General features: G+C 40.0%; 1 pseudogene; it reads right to left on the reverse strand.

Annotated features, from left to right (window-relative positions):
- Nucleotides 1-681: 681 nt before the first annotated feature.
- LOC108161168 lies at nt 682-14,667 on the reverse strand (annotated as a pseudogene).
- Nucleotides 14,668-15,602: the final 935 nt, after the last annotated feature.

A 15,602-nucleotide genomic window follows, 5' to 3' on the forward strand; every position in this document is an offset into this window, starting at 1 on the left:
CAGTTATGTACGTTGAAGTAGATCGACGTAAGTCGGAACTCTTGTGGAGAATGGGTTAGCTAGTGGTAAACTAATGACAAATGGTTTGGTTTTCGGGGGCACTACTCTCAGTCATTTTAATAGAAGCGAATTTAATAAAGTTGTAGGAAAAAATATTGTATGTCTGTGTGAAAGTGAAGAATGAGGTTGAGTGGAACGGAGAGTGTAGACTGGTGCCATGTCCAATTCACACCATGAGCCCATTAAAATTGTGCAATGTTTGGGGAAGCAGCCTCGTTTGGTCGGCGCTTTCGGTCAACAGATGTGCGCTTGACTTGCACACAAAGTGGCATGGCTCTGCAGGCCATCCTCTGTCCTGTGCCCTCATCCCTGCCTCCCAGTGTGTTTATAGGATTTGTGTTCACATTCTCTCCGTATGCTTGGGCACAAAAAAACTAAAAAAACATCCGCCTGTAAAATGCTCCGAAAATTCTCTGCAACTTCTGCCAACAGCACCCCCTACAATGAAAGAAATGTTGCCTCTGGTTGTGGAACAAAAACCATGGCTCTGCTTGGAATCAACTTTTTTCCCTTCGCCCATTTTCCCCTTGTTTTGTTTTAATGGAGCCGTGTGTGGCGTGTAAATATTTTACCCTTTTCTGGGGGCTTACAGACTTGTGAGGCGGCTCGTTTCAGTTCGGTTCAGCTTTGGAACTTGTTTTTACGGTCTGCAAACATCGTGGGGTACCACACCATACCATAGCTGGTAGTGTCTAACGAGCGGTAAAAAGCCTGGGAGCCTGAAAAATATGAGAAATTGAACATCAAGCTGATTGCAGTTCATATAGCATATATATATAGGTATGCTGGAGAAATTAAACCTTTGGTTTTAAATGTTTGATTGCAGTGGGAGTCGATAGGAGAGGGAATCAAGAAAAAAAAGATTACGTTTCTGGTACCCTAGCAGATCGATATTTTCCCTATGAAGGATGGAAGGATACCCAAAGGTAATAAAAATATTTCTGTGAAAACCTATGATTATGTTATCGAATATTTTACTATATTTTGAAAAATCTATGATGATTATAAATTCATTCTAATCACATGGGGTACAAAATGATTCCCTATCGAATATCAGCCCAAAATTAGGAATTCTCCAGCTTATTTTCAGAAATATCGTTATTCCATAGGTCTCTTGCTCAGTGCCTCCGCCGCTCACAGCATCTTTCCGAGCACCGAGAGCAAACAATTGTTGTGACTCAAAACCAGAAAGGAGAGGAACGGGGGAGTGGTAGTGGTGAGTCCGAGAAGAATGACAGACCAGACAGGTGATAGATAACAAGGACAGTCTATGGTCATTTTTCAACACCCACACCCGGGACACAGTCTCCTTCTCTAAGGGAAGAAAATAAAATGAAATCTGCCCCGAGCTGCCCAATAACGTGCCGCTGTCAGTCGGCTTAGGGGGGTTGATGGTACGAGTAATGGGGCATGCCGAGGGCAGTCACTAACTGCTGCTTATTCGTATCTATATGTCTCGACCTGCATGGAATGTCTGTAATGTCGGCCTGCTTTTCAGAGCCTTGCCGATGACAGTGGCTAAAGCAATACAAATCTGCACAATTTCATCTGCTCAATGGCTTTCAAAAGGCTTAGAACAATAGAACTATTGGAAATGGAAGGCATTAGAGTGAAAATATACGTTGATGGCTTGTTGTATCCCTTAAACTAACTATACAAATTGAATGATATTTTTTCTAAGAACAGGAAGAAGTTTTTTCACTCAAATTTGCTATAGATCTGAAAACGAGGTATGCGTGTGATTTAGTGGGCAGGCTTTGGAGGACTCCAGATGTCGGGTAGATTATAGTTGTTGGATCGAAGTAAAAACACGCTTTCTCGGTTTCAATCTTGATTCAGAATTCTTATTCGGTTGTACGAGGGCTTCCATATTTCAAGAAACCCGCCCGCAGGTTAGATCTACGTAGTATACTCGTACTCGTAACTGTGACTAAGAGGTACAGAAGCATGTTTCATTCATAAATATTCATTTATATTATTCGAGATTAATCGAATTTCGCAAATGTGCTTGCGTCTGCCCTTATAACTAACAGAACCATTGCTCGAATTTCCCATGGTTTTGCAATTAAGCAATGCACACAAAATACTCAGTGCTAGCCAAAGGAGTCTCCCAAGGATGATGATGTTAATTGGTCAATGATTTTGCACTGCAATGGAGCTAAAGATAGCTGCCCGCTTTTTGTCCAGGCGGAAGTATTCACCTTAATGAATAGTGCATTTGGTTTGACTTCCACTCATTGGATGCTGCCCTAATTACCATATCTAAAGCCTAATGAGCAAAATTGAAATAACACACAGATGCACAGAGCAGACCCACACAAACGGCTGTAAATTATATGCATTTAAATTTCCCATGCCAAGGATCTCTTCAAGGTTTGTGTTAGTGTTGTAAATGCTTGTGGGAAGTTCCTGGGACTTGTTGGCCTTTGCACCGATAGAAGTCGGGTCGTGCATTTAGGCCATTAGCAATTAATTGTAGATGTGAATATAACTTTAGCTCCGTTTTGTGGTCCTGAAATTTGACACTGGGTATGATGATTATTTTACGAGAATCTTCAAAATACTTTAACATTTTCATTTCGAAATTCCCTCAAAAGCAAATATTATCTTTAGCAATTTTCTTCGCACATTTAAATGCAATTTCTGCATGCTGTTAGCTCTCAAGTTCTTGTGTCATGCCAGAGCAGACGTGCTCCATCCAATAGGCATGGCTGCGTCGACATGTCACCCCTTGTAGAGGCAGGGAAGGAAGGACCCCCCAGCCGGCACAGAACGAGGCTATTCCCATAGAGACGGGCCCAATGTCGCCTTCAAGTGGGAGCAGGATTTTCCTTTCTTTCGGATGCATTGCTTCTCCTTTTTTTTATTTTCCTTTATTTTTCTACTTTTGCCAGTCGTATCATATACTCACATAAAGCGAAAGGGCCTGGAGTGGTATGTGTATGTGGTGTATGGTAGGATTTTCAAAGCAAAATAAATGATATAAAGTGAAAATAAGATGAATAAAGCAGAGCAAGAAATATGCAAAGCGAAACGGAAAAACAATTAAATTCTTTCGTGATCCTTTGAGGCGACTTTGAAAGCATTTTTGTTGTGCCTTTAGCCTTTGCTAAATTGTTTGGCAGGGTTTTCAAAGTTTTTATTTGGCCTTAGTAAGTTCTTATAGTGTTAGATATTTTAAGCTTGAAAAGTCATATAGTCTTAAATCTGCTTTTTGTGAGCCTTGGGAGGACAGTCATTTTTGATGGACTTTGGGGAACATTTTTTGTGAATCCTTTGGCAGGGCGTTTACATTAAACCTACAACCAATATCGAAATTTAAAAAATTCAGTATCGATATAATCTGTTGTGGTCAAAATAAACACACACATCCCTAAGAGCCAATAAGGCTTCTATCTACTTACGGTTCGCTTTTCCAGAAGTATGCATTCTAGGAACATTTCGCTTGCCTTTAATCCGAAATACCACCAGGGTAAGCTGAGAGACCAGAACAAGCAGCTAGCAGACAATTACCTCTGTATTAAGGGTTTGTTATTAAAAAAATCCTGCCATGGCGAACGTATTTCTCGGCACAAGTGAGTGGGTTGTAACAAAACGAAGAGAAGTGTACATAATTCACCAGGGAGATGTTGCTTTTCGCTTTTGTTATGTCAGGGAAAACATTCAAGAATGCGACCATAAAGGGTACGGGAATAAAAACCAAGAGAAACTGAGAATAAGCACTAGTTTGGTTGTTGAAGGAAAAATAGACACACGAAAGGCTTAAATCAACTGAAAATGCTGTACAAGTGGTCCACCCGGGGCCAAAGGATAATAGACAAAGGAAAAAGCAAAGTACAGCGACCGATTATTAAGCCAACATGATGAAGTCCAGCAAGTTGATTGAAGCTCTTAAAGTTGTTCCATTCTTCTTTTCTTTCTGTGGCTCGCTCTCTGTGGGAGTCCGAGCTTATCTATGAGTAGACGTATCTCCGTCTGCTCCTTTTGCGTCTACTAGTGTACATATATCCTTATAGTTCTCAACCAACGAGCCCTCGTTTTGTTTCCTTTTCCTGCCACGTTCCAATGACCGCTACAAGGATTCTCTGTCTGTTCCCAGCAGGTGGCGCTTTGCTACACTTTCGTTTCCGCTGGCTGCTTATAAACATTCTTATGTCAGAGTGGTGTGGTGAGTGAAGTAAAACTTGATAAATAACTCTACTCGCTGAACCGTTGGGGGTTATTCCAGGGTCTCAATTGAGCCAGTATTCATTGCATTAGGAGTAGTTTCGGAAACACTAAAGCTGCTGATACACGAAACGTGTTCAACCGACGACGCGTCCTTACAAAACACCGACGTCATCGTGAAAATCAATGCAAGTTTTCATCAACTCATTTGACCGCCTCTCATATTCGAAAACATAACACTGGTTCTAAGAATATGTAATGAAATGAATCATGATAAACCAATGAAATTGTAGCTCCAATAAAAACACACATCGTGAAGCTGCAGCTTCCCAAGGATCAACCTAAGTCTTCCTTTTGAAAGCCCCATTTCTATTGGTCAATATGTTGGCTCAACTGAACATGCATTTACCATAAACCAACATCCAATGTCTTCGAGTGTGTGTGAGCGTGAAGGACTTAGGGTACAACGACTGCCGAAAAAGACGAGAGACCTAAAATTTATTTATACAGTTTTCGAAAGTGCATCAAAACTTTGAAATAAACTTTTATTCGTATCTTTCGCAGGGACTTCGTTTGCATTTACGTTGCTGACGTTGGCTTAAAGTTCAGCTAAACTTTTCTGAGCTGCTGGACAGTATTTCTCTTTGGCAATATGCTGAGGAAACTTAGTTAGAAGATGCTCGGTTGACTTAGCTAAACAACTACAATAACTGCAAGAGAATGGATGAAAAAAGTGAACAACGTATTTGGCTTTTGTGTGGAAGACACTGAGCAAAACAAGTTTGTCATCGATGCGGCATACAAAACAACAATAACCACAATAAGGCAACTTTCAACTAAATCTTGGCACAGTCCTAAAGCCGTAAACAAAAGAAGTCGGAGACACACCGCAGGTATAGTATTCTTGTTTATATTTCTACAATCTTAAAAGCACAATTCCGACCATGAAATTGATTTCTGGGTACTTTCTTCTCCAAAAATATTATATAAATTAAATCATTATACCTTAGGGGAACAGTTGTACCCTTAATTAACACACATGAAGTATACCAGCTATATAGCACAAAAGTTCAAGTCCCTGCTAAGGTGAAATATCCTCCCCATATGAGAAAAACATTTCTAAAGGTTTGAATGCCTATTTACGTAGGAATAAGATTCCCCTAAAAGTGTTATATTCATGAATATACGGTTGAAAATTTACCAAGGCGTAATGTTCTAAGAAGGAGCATCGTTTTTCCACTAAAAAGTAAATGGGGATTTGCGTGGCTTGCATTAAAATTGTTGTCCAGGACCTGGTTTCCTTAAGGGTTTAATATTCCCTCCAAATTTAATTGTGGGCGCTTGTTGCATTCTTTCTAAATATGTTTTTTCCACTAATTAAATACTTTCCACAAACATTCCCCCCACATTTTTGTAAGAAAGAGATTGCTTAGAGTAAAAATATTCTTATAGAAGAGCCTTCGCTCCTAAACCATATTCCCTTACTCCACACTCGTCTTGTGTTTTTTTTCCTCGTAAATCTCATTTGCTTGCAACATTATGCATGACATCAGGCACTCACCGATAAAGTTTTCCCGCCTGGGGCTCCGGCCTTGGCTGTGGATGAGGATGCGGCTGCTGAATTACCAGGAATGAAAACACACCACAAAAAATGCTCTCCTCCGGAAGTTTTCATTCATTTTTTTTGCTTGCTTCCGGTGCTGTCGATGCGTTTTGCCGCAACACCCAAAGACAACTTCTTCATATGCTTCAGATGTGGGTTTTATACCCTAGCAGAGGGTATTATGAGTTTGAGAGGACATTTTTAATGTTGAGGAACATTATTTATGGAGGATTTCTGGATCAACATAAAAATTAGATTTTACCTCTTTTTTCCGGAAGCGCCAATACATAATCATATGATATTTTTGTATAGGGTATCTATGGATTCGGCTAACAAGCTCAATCTTCTTTATGCTTTTGGATGTTGTTTTTTGTCAGTAGCAAGAGCCTTTAAAAGTTGCCATGCACCGCCTGGGTTTATAATGAGTTCGTGGGTCTCTATGTGTGCTGGGGCCTTTCATCTCTGCACTTTCTTGTTCCTTTTTGGTGTCTTTGCTGCTTTCATGCAACATTTTTCCCCTACTTGACACAACCCCTTCCTTGTTCCTTCTCCCTTTCTGTCTTTAGATTTGTTCAGGTCTTTTTGTCATGTGCACATTCCGTGAAAAATATATCAACTTGCTGGGCACTGCTGACAGCTCCAAGAAGGATTTAAAAAGGAACAAAATGAGCGAAAGAACTTTTTACGTTCTCCGGCAACACAATTCGTGGTGCACCTTGTGGCCATTTTTGTTGCATTTGCAACGTAGTTTTTGTTGAATATTGCCTGTTCCCTGGAGCTGTTTCATATCTTTGTAGTGCCGTCTGGTGCCTGGAGATATGTGAAGTTTTCCAGCTTATATTTACTCTGCGAATAATGTCTGTTTTATCTTGGAGGTTGAGGATGCGCGGATTAATTGAAGTTTATGTTGGAGTTTTTCCTGGCCTTTTGGTGGAGAATTTCTTCTTAAATTTCATCCGCCTGTTGCATACTAATTGAAATGAAATTTCGTAAGTTTCTGTTTTCTTGGAAATTTTATGTATGTTTTTCCAAGTGTTTTATTAATTTATTTGTAAGAAAAACTGTAGATTTTTCATATCTTCCTTAACTTTTACTCATACAATTATCCAGCCAAATTATTCTATGAATTCTATTTGTGTTTAAATATATTATAAAGTTTCTTTTTTTGTTGTACTTTGTACATTTTCCATACAACTTTATTCATGTTTTTGTATTTTTTAGTCTGAATTGGTGGTTTAATTTTGGATACAATCAAATATTCAAATTTCTTGGCTAACTTTTTAGACGTTTTAGACGTCATTTATTAATAAAGCATGTATAAACATTTTTTCCAAAACATAGAAGACTTCAAAAATTGCAGAAGTAAAATTTCTACAAATTTAGCATAAATAAAAGCCATATTTTCTTGTTATTCTACAGACAATAAATAGTAAAAGCGAAGGAGCGCAACAGCCCGGAAGTGAATTGTTATAAGAAGAAGGTTTCCTTGAGGGTTTTGCTATGGAGAGAGGTGGGGCTGGTGGTTTTATCCAAGTTGAGGAACAATTTGTGGTCATAAAGTGTCTGTCTGAGGTTTTATTGCGGTTATTAATTTGAATTAATTAGCGACAAATCTGTGGGAGAAGGGGATTGTGGAATTAAAATGAGAACGGATGGGTGTTAGACTTTAGGCTGTGATAAATGGAAAGGTCTTCCAGAATTTTAAGATTTGAATAAATGTTACACGAAGAAGAGATACGATGGAAAGGCGGAACAACTTCGATTCCAGGCTATGATCTGCTTGCCCTTATTTTGTTTTGGTTTTTTCATATTTTTCCTTCCAAAATTGGTTCATATGTACTATGTGTATCCATCGCTAGTTTGCCTTTTCCTCTGGCTCATATTTCAGTTGCCGCTCTGGTACAATTACGCTAAAATTGTTCTGTGCTGGTGGCAATGAATTCATTTAATTTTTCCCTCAGGCATTTAAACAATTTAACCAGCACGCGTACACACTTAAAACAGAGGGGGTTACATGTTCCCCCTCGTTCCCCCTCAGCCAGCAGCCCACTGCACTTCAACTTTACACAAAACTGATAAAAGCTAGAAAAAACAAGAAACTAAAGCTTGTTGCCGGAGACCGCTGCTGGAAATACACTTTACTGAGGGTAGAGCTGAATATAAAAAATAGTTTTCAAATTAAAAAATATATTTTCTTCTTTGGAGAAAAAATAAGCTTTTAAAAAAGGCTAAGAATTTAAGAGTACAACTTTTCCAAAATTCAAGTGGGATTCAAGAGGAGTAAATCGTAAATCGTATATCGAAACATAGTTTAAATGAGTTGAAATAATCAGGATAAACAGTATTGGTCTTAGGTTAGTATTCTAAAGATTACTTTCATATGTTTATAGATGCAAATTTGGGTGGAACTCTATTAGAAATCTCATGATGAAAAATCAAAATATATGTACATACTCGTATGCCTTTAAGTTCACAAGTTCTCCTTTCTATCCATTATAAAACTTGTGCCCAAAATGACCCACATGTAGGGGTATCAAAACACTTGGCGGCACCGAGTGCCAGTGAAAATGGAAAAATCCAAACACACAACACACAAAAGGCAGAGGAGGAGGCAAAGGAAAGTTTTTGACTTTTGCAAACATTACTTACCCGTTTCGCCGAGTGTTGTAGTTTGCTGCATATGCTGCAAAGTGCTCGTACTCCCCACTAGATAACGCCTGGGTCGCTTTCACCGCCATCCGATCGAAGGCCGCCATATTGATGTGGCCATTTTTAAAGCTGCTCAAACAAAATAAAGAGGAGGAAGAAGGACCGAATTTATAAGTGGAAAGAAGGTTAGAATGAAAGAGTGGAGAAAAGTGTGTTTTGTTCGATGATTAAAAGTCATGGGCCTTATATGCGATGCAAAATGGTGCAGAACTCAAATGGTAAAGGGGTTATGGGAGGAAGTGGCTTTTGAAGGGAAAGAGGATTGAGAGAGGCTTTTGGGTACGGGTAGCTGTGCAACTAATCCAGCGACGGCCCCGTTTAATTATCGGTGTGAAAAGTCACTGTGAAACTCATTGCGGCATTGAAAATTGCTGAATGATGGGAAAAGGTTTATTTCTGTTTTTGTGCGAGGTATTCGTAAAGCTCAAGGGTATATGGTGTTCGTTTAGATGTTGGTCTCAAAAAGTCTATGTCCAGGTTAATCTTGTGCAACGGGCGCATGATAATCAAAACATCAGCGCCCCGTCCGGTCCGTTCAAGGCCCAATGGCGGGTCTCCGCCATTGCTCCAGTCCACATGTAGGATGTATCCCATCTTCATGACGTAATTGAATTAAAATGTTGGTATATCTTAGTCGAAATGCATTTCCAAGCTTTCTTCTTTCTGCGCACAGATTATAATTCAGTATGAATTGCCATACTACTCTATGGCTTTATAATTACGTTATATGCACATGCATACGTACATACATACATACATATATACTATTACTGGTTTGAATGTTTGTGAGAGCTGACTGGTGTGCATGTGTGCCTAATGAGGTCAATTGTGACCACTGTGCCCTGGTTGCCGATGCATACTTTATTGTTTGTTTCTGCTCGGCATCGTTTGGCCCAAAGGACTAATTCATATGCCGGGTCTACGGGGGAATACGAGTATGCGTTGTTTTAGTGGGCATTTACGTGGTTAAATGCGTCCATGGGGTGAATTAAAAGAGCAGTGAAATGACGGGAAAACTGCATTTTAATTTAGTTTTCAATAAAATTTTTCTTTTACAGAAAAGTAGCTAAATCGAAAAAAAAAAAAATTGAATTGGAAACTTAAACTTTTACATTATTTTCTCCCAATAATCCAATCGAAAGCTTAAAATAAAATATTTACCAAACAAAAAACAAATAGTCGAAGCATTAAAATTTTAAGCAAATTAAAAACAGCATTTAGCTGGAATATTGACTTTTTTTTTTTTGCATCTGATAATTCCATCAAGCACTTTAAAGTCATTTGAAAATAAATACTCCAAAATAATACAAAACGAGGGGGAACGTTGTGAGTTGCTGCGGAGACCGCAACTCTACATTTATACCCGATACTTAGTCAGTATGGCTCTCCTCCGGCAGACGCCGCGAATATTAAACGACACGACAAAGAGTGCGTGCGAGAGAGACAGAAAATCAGTCTAAGCGTGACGTCGGGCGCTGCAAATTGATTTGTTCTTTTGGCTATAAAAATGATCTGATCTGATCCAGATTCAGCAATCTGATAGATATGATCATTATCTATGATTCTGCGTTTTTAGTTTTCTTTTATCCTCAATATTATGGATGCAACAGTTTTTCGTCCTTTGTGGGGGCGAAAGGGGGTGGGGCGAAATTCTGAGATATACGTTTTATAGTGAGATCTAACAGAAGTGCGGATACCAAATTTGGTTACTCTAGCCTTAATAGTCTCTGAGATTTGTGGATGCCCCAGATTTTCGTCCTTTGCGGGGGCGGAAGGGGGTGTGGCGAAATTTGGACACGAAACGGTCAAGGTCCGATATCACAGGAGTGTGGATACCAAATTTGGTTGCTCTGGCTCTTATAGGTTCTGAGATCCTTGAACTCATATTTTGCAATTGGCAAAACCGACCATGAAACCTGTGTGTTAGAGAAAGACAGAGCGAGAAAGAATGAAATTGTTTTCTTGATTCTGGCTATAATAATTATACGATCTGATGGAGATTTTGCACTGTAGAAGATATGGTCATCCTCTACGATTCTGCGTTTTTGGTTTTATCGTATCTTTAAAAATGTGGATTCCACAGATTTTCGTCCTTTGTGGGGGCGGAAGTGGGCGGGGCGAAGTTTTGAAATATTTTTGTAGCAGTGACATATCACAGAAGTCTGGATCCAAAACATCGTTGCTCTAGCTCTTATAGTCTTTGAGCACTAGGCGCTGAAGGGGACGGACAGACGGACGGACGGACAGACGGACAGACGGACAGACAGACAGACAGACAGACAGACAGACAGGGCTCAATCGACTCGGCTATTGATGCTGATCAAGAATATATATACTTTATGGGGTCGGAAACGATTCCTTCTGGACGTTACACACATCCACTTTTACCACAAATCTAATATACCCCAATACTCATTTTGAGTATCGGGTATAAAAATATATACATATACGTGCAAATTAATGCCAGAGATTCCACTCTTCAACGCGTCCATTAAATTATATAAAAATAAATAATGGTTAAAAGCGAAAACCTCTTTATAGTCCCTTTTTTCCATGGCATGGGAAATGATTTTTATTCTCGTCGCTTGGTACGCAATCATTTATTTGGCCCCTCTGTGGTTAATTAAATTTTAAAAAAACATAAATAAATATAAATATAAATGAGTGCATTAATATATATTCTCAAACGAAACCCGAATGCGAAATCCAATTCCTTGTGGATGCTGATGCGCATGAGCAATATATTAATCATAGACCCTTTGCCGAAGATATTAATTTGGTACGCTTTTTGCAGATGCTGCTGTACTGTCGGTTTATTTATTGTGCGTTTCAAACTCAATCGGGTTTACACAGAAACTCTAACACCGTTGGTGACATTTTAATCATCTTTTTATATAAAAGCAAATCGATTAAATGGGATTAGCTATATTAGATTTTTGCATTGTTGTTATATTTTTAAGCTTAAAGTATGCCCATGTTTGTTTCTCGTCGGTAGAAAAGGCATCGTATAACATCAGGATAAGTATTGATGTAACATCAATCAAATTGGGTGGGTTCCAGGCAAATTCAACTTACCGCTGCAAACAGTTCTCCCTTTCGCCCAATGCCAGTTTAACAATATCCGCAAACACAGGAATAACAACCCAATCATTGGGTTTGCCCAATGTCGTTCCCGTTAATGGTATGGCAGCGGATGATGTTGGTGGCTGCTCCGCATTGCTGTTGCCAGCCACAGGCACGGTCTCTGTTTCCGGTGCCGACATTGCATTCATACCGGAAGTGCCTGTTATGCCAACTGCTCGCCCACTCGCACTCGCACTTGTCGACGGTCTCTCATCTGTATCCATTGATGTGGTAGCTCCTCCTCCAGATGAGATGACTTGAACTTCGCCTGCTTATCAGTCTTGAGACTTTGTGGTAGACCCTGTTCATTTAAGACGATTGCCTGTTTCTGCCACAAATGACCATGTCCCTCGGCATGTCGCTGCATCCAATTGTTGGCACGTCACTTGCAATTTGCTCCACTGTAATCAAATCCAAATCCATAAAGGAACATCAGTGGTAGCTGTAATCTTGATAGGAGCTGAATCTGCATCCCCTGACTTTCCCACTATTTTATTTGCTTTGTATTTGTTTGTTTACTTCCTCTTTTCTGGTTTACGTTGGTGTGCGTTGTACAAGTTAATGGTTGTTCTTTTTGTGTGAGTTTTATATCGGGAGCTTGCGCGGAAAAGCTTTGGATCGAATTTTATGTGCGACATTTGGTCTCTCGCTGATAACATATCAATTAGGATTTCTAAGGCCATCTTGGGCCTTTTGCAAAGGAACCTTTTCGTGAACCAAAGGCCTCCCTTTGGAGTTAAGAAGCAAATTTATTTTAGTTTCTGCAGCTTATTTAAAAACTTCCCTTGTGGGCAGCCACCTTTATTTGTGGCGGCAGTCAGCAACACTCATAAACATTTCAGCAGCCACTATAGAAATGTATATTTAGATATATGTACATACATCTCTCTCTGTAACACAATGTGCACGGCACAAACTATCCACAGCTATCATTTTGCATAGTTCTGTAAATTTATGCAATTCCCTTGAATTTTTTTTCCGCTGCGCATTGTCCGGGGCAGTGCATAGGGCGTTGTACAATTTATGACCAACGAAATGCAACAACAAAGGACTATAAATAAAAGTCGGGAAAGTTTTTCAAAAACCTGAAGAACATTTAAAGTATTCAAGCTTCCAAAGGAAGGTGTGATAAAAATGTTTAAAGCTAATGATGGAATTTGGTTTGGAAAGACACTTCGCCCTGCTGCCATCTTCCAGTTAATCCAATATAATCGCCACAAAAGTTACTAAGCGTAAAACTGTCCGTGCCAAATCCAATAAGTAATACCAGTGCCGTAACAAATATGAAACTGAAAGCGAAAAGCGTATTTGTTAACTTAATTTTTTTTCCGTCCAAATTTTTAAATGGTAAAATAAAATGAAGGCAATGCCTGGCGCGAAAATGCGCCGGCAACAAAGGTAAAAAGCGCGAGAAAAAAAGTGAAGGGAAAAAGCGTGGAATCCATTTAATAATTAAAAAGTTTTTTAATGAAAACTAGCTTCATTTGCCGTTGAATGCACGGCAACACGCTGCGTTCTTTTGAAGGAGTGCTGGAAAAATGGCAGCCAGGCAAAAGGTGCGGGCGATGTGCCAAATAAGTGAGTAATTATATATATAAAACTGATGAAATTGGGCCAACTGCAGCGAAACTGTGGTTGTTTGGGCGTGGTCATCCACCCTGTGTGTCCACCACTCTTCCTTTTTCGAGAGGCAAACCTTTGTTTAAACAAAAGTAGGGAGAAGGCCATAGAACTTTGGTTGTTATGACAACATGGAACAGAAAATGTTACAGAGATAGAGGCCACACTGAATGGCTAATTCAAACTTCTTTAAATTTAATAAAGAACTCCCAAGTGAACCTAACTTTAAGAGCCTTAAACAAAGCCTTAAACGAACAAATATCCTCCTAGGCATCGGGTCCAGCATCGAGGCAAAAAGATTTCCCTCAAACTCACATACACACACACATACATATGAGAAGACTAAGAGAAAATGATGGCGCCAAAAGGAAAAGCAAAGTTTCTTAAGGCAAAGGACTCTTTTGGCCTGCATTGAATGAGATGGGTGTGGCAGAATCTTTATGGTTATGTCCTTGCTATGGAAAGCATGATTTGGGGTGGATGTTTGTAGTCCATAGAAGGAGTATTCCATGATTCTGCTATCAGAACTACAGTAGTTCAACAGATTCATCCGAGAGGAATGCAAGCGTATTTACATGTTCGACCAGTACAAGCAAACCTTTGTTTCTTTATGCATCTAAAATGGCGTCAAGCAATGCTGTCTAACTTTTGACAACATGCAATGACACTGCATATAGCGCACAGACCCACGCACAAAAGTAGATGCACATGGCACAAGATACAGTATTGTTATTTCTGCCTTTTGCCATGTCTTCTTTGAGAAAATTATAATACTACGAATATGTACAATGTACATAGATTCCGTTGCGAGAAATTTAGCTGAGTTTCGGTCTTATAACTTTGAGTTGATGGAATGCTAACTTTAAATCCTTTATTGAAATGTATTCTTCCCGCTCTATGGAAATGTAATTTGAATTAATGTTTTGCTCGTCTGGCTTTCCATTTGCCTTGGGGACGACCATTACCCAGAAGTCTCAGTGCTGTGCTTCAACTCCAATTAAAATTTCACAACGCCATTTGCTAGCGAAATTATGAACGCACCTATTTGCCTCGTAATTTGCCTATAAAATTGTAGTCTATTTTAATTTCTAGCATTTATTCCCCAAAAGTATGTTGGCGCACGTTCCTCTGATTGTTGTTCCTCGACGTCGTTGGGTTTTGTCTCGGTTTGGGACTCAGCGAACTAAATTCTTGCTTTCGCCTTGGTGTAGATTTAATTGGACCTCTGAGCTTGGAAAGTTAAAACTCACCGTGATTTTCAGTCTCGCTATCGCGGGAATGGCTGTGGCGCTATTGTAGTTCCTACAAGCACTCTACTACGCCACGCCACGCCACTCCACCGCTCAACAGTGCAACTTCGGTCCTCGATGGCTCCACACTGGCATGGTGACAGTCCAGGCACAGCGAAGGGATCCCAGGGTGAAGGGATTCGAAATGAACGATTTATTTGATTACGGAAGTTAGTTAGACGTTGCCAATGGCTGGGATGGGATGGTTAGAAGGAGAGATGGATGGATGGACCCACGTGACTTGGCTGAAATTTTAACGAGTCGCCTGCACGGCCAACTGGCAAACCGTCAATGAGATAGTTACGAACGGCATAAATTATAAGCCGTCTTGCTGGCTGCCCGTCCGACTGCCTGCCTGGCTCGCTTCCCGCCTCCTACTTTCCCATGCAAAGTCATATGAGGACGCGGACCTGGACACGTAGTGCTCTGCATATTCAGCATGCATGGGAATTTTCATTCAATCCACAGGGTCTAAGGACCCATGCGCTACGTTTAACTTGAGCACCGTGCCCGGTCTGACCCGCCGGCTCGGGCCAGGACTGGACTGGAGCGGATTGGTGAGACTCCTATACCTAAGTCGGACTAGGAAGATACTATAGCAGATGTTTATAAAGATCTGGGTTGCATATATTTTTTATGCGGCCAGAAGTCCTACACTCTGAAGGTTGCATCCATTTGCAGTGAGAGGTTACAAGTCCAGGGTGAAAAAAATTCAGCAACGAAAATCGCTGTTGAAATGAGGTATGAACTGCAGACGAGTGAAGCGGAGGGGAGTGGCTGGAGTGGGCGAGGTCCTACGAGTGGGAACATTGTTAATTAAGCTGCTTGTCGTCGTTTTAATTGCATGTCCTTGTAAGTGAGTATAAGTATGAGTGTTGGGGTGTTTGACGGAGTGTTTATGAGTGTTCTCCACATAATTTATACAAAAGTGTAGATTGTTCATATGGTAAATGTGGACTTATGAAAATGGAAAATTAACAACTCATTTAAGTTCAAGAATACGCGTACAAAAACACGTAGAGAAATATGCG

Source organism: Drosophila miranda, chromosome 4 (assembly GCF_003369915.1).
Source record: "Drosophila miranda strain MSH22 chromosome 4, D.miranda_PacBio2.1, whole genome shotgun sequence".
Lineage (NCBI taxonomy): Eukaryota > Metazoa > Arthropoda > Insecta > Diptera > Drosophilidae > Drosophila > Drosophila miranda.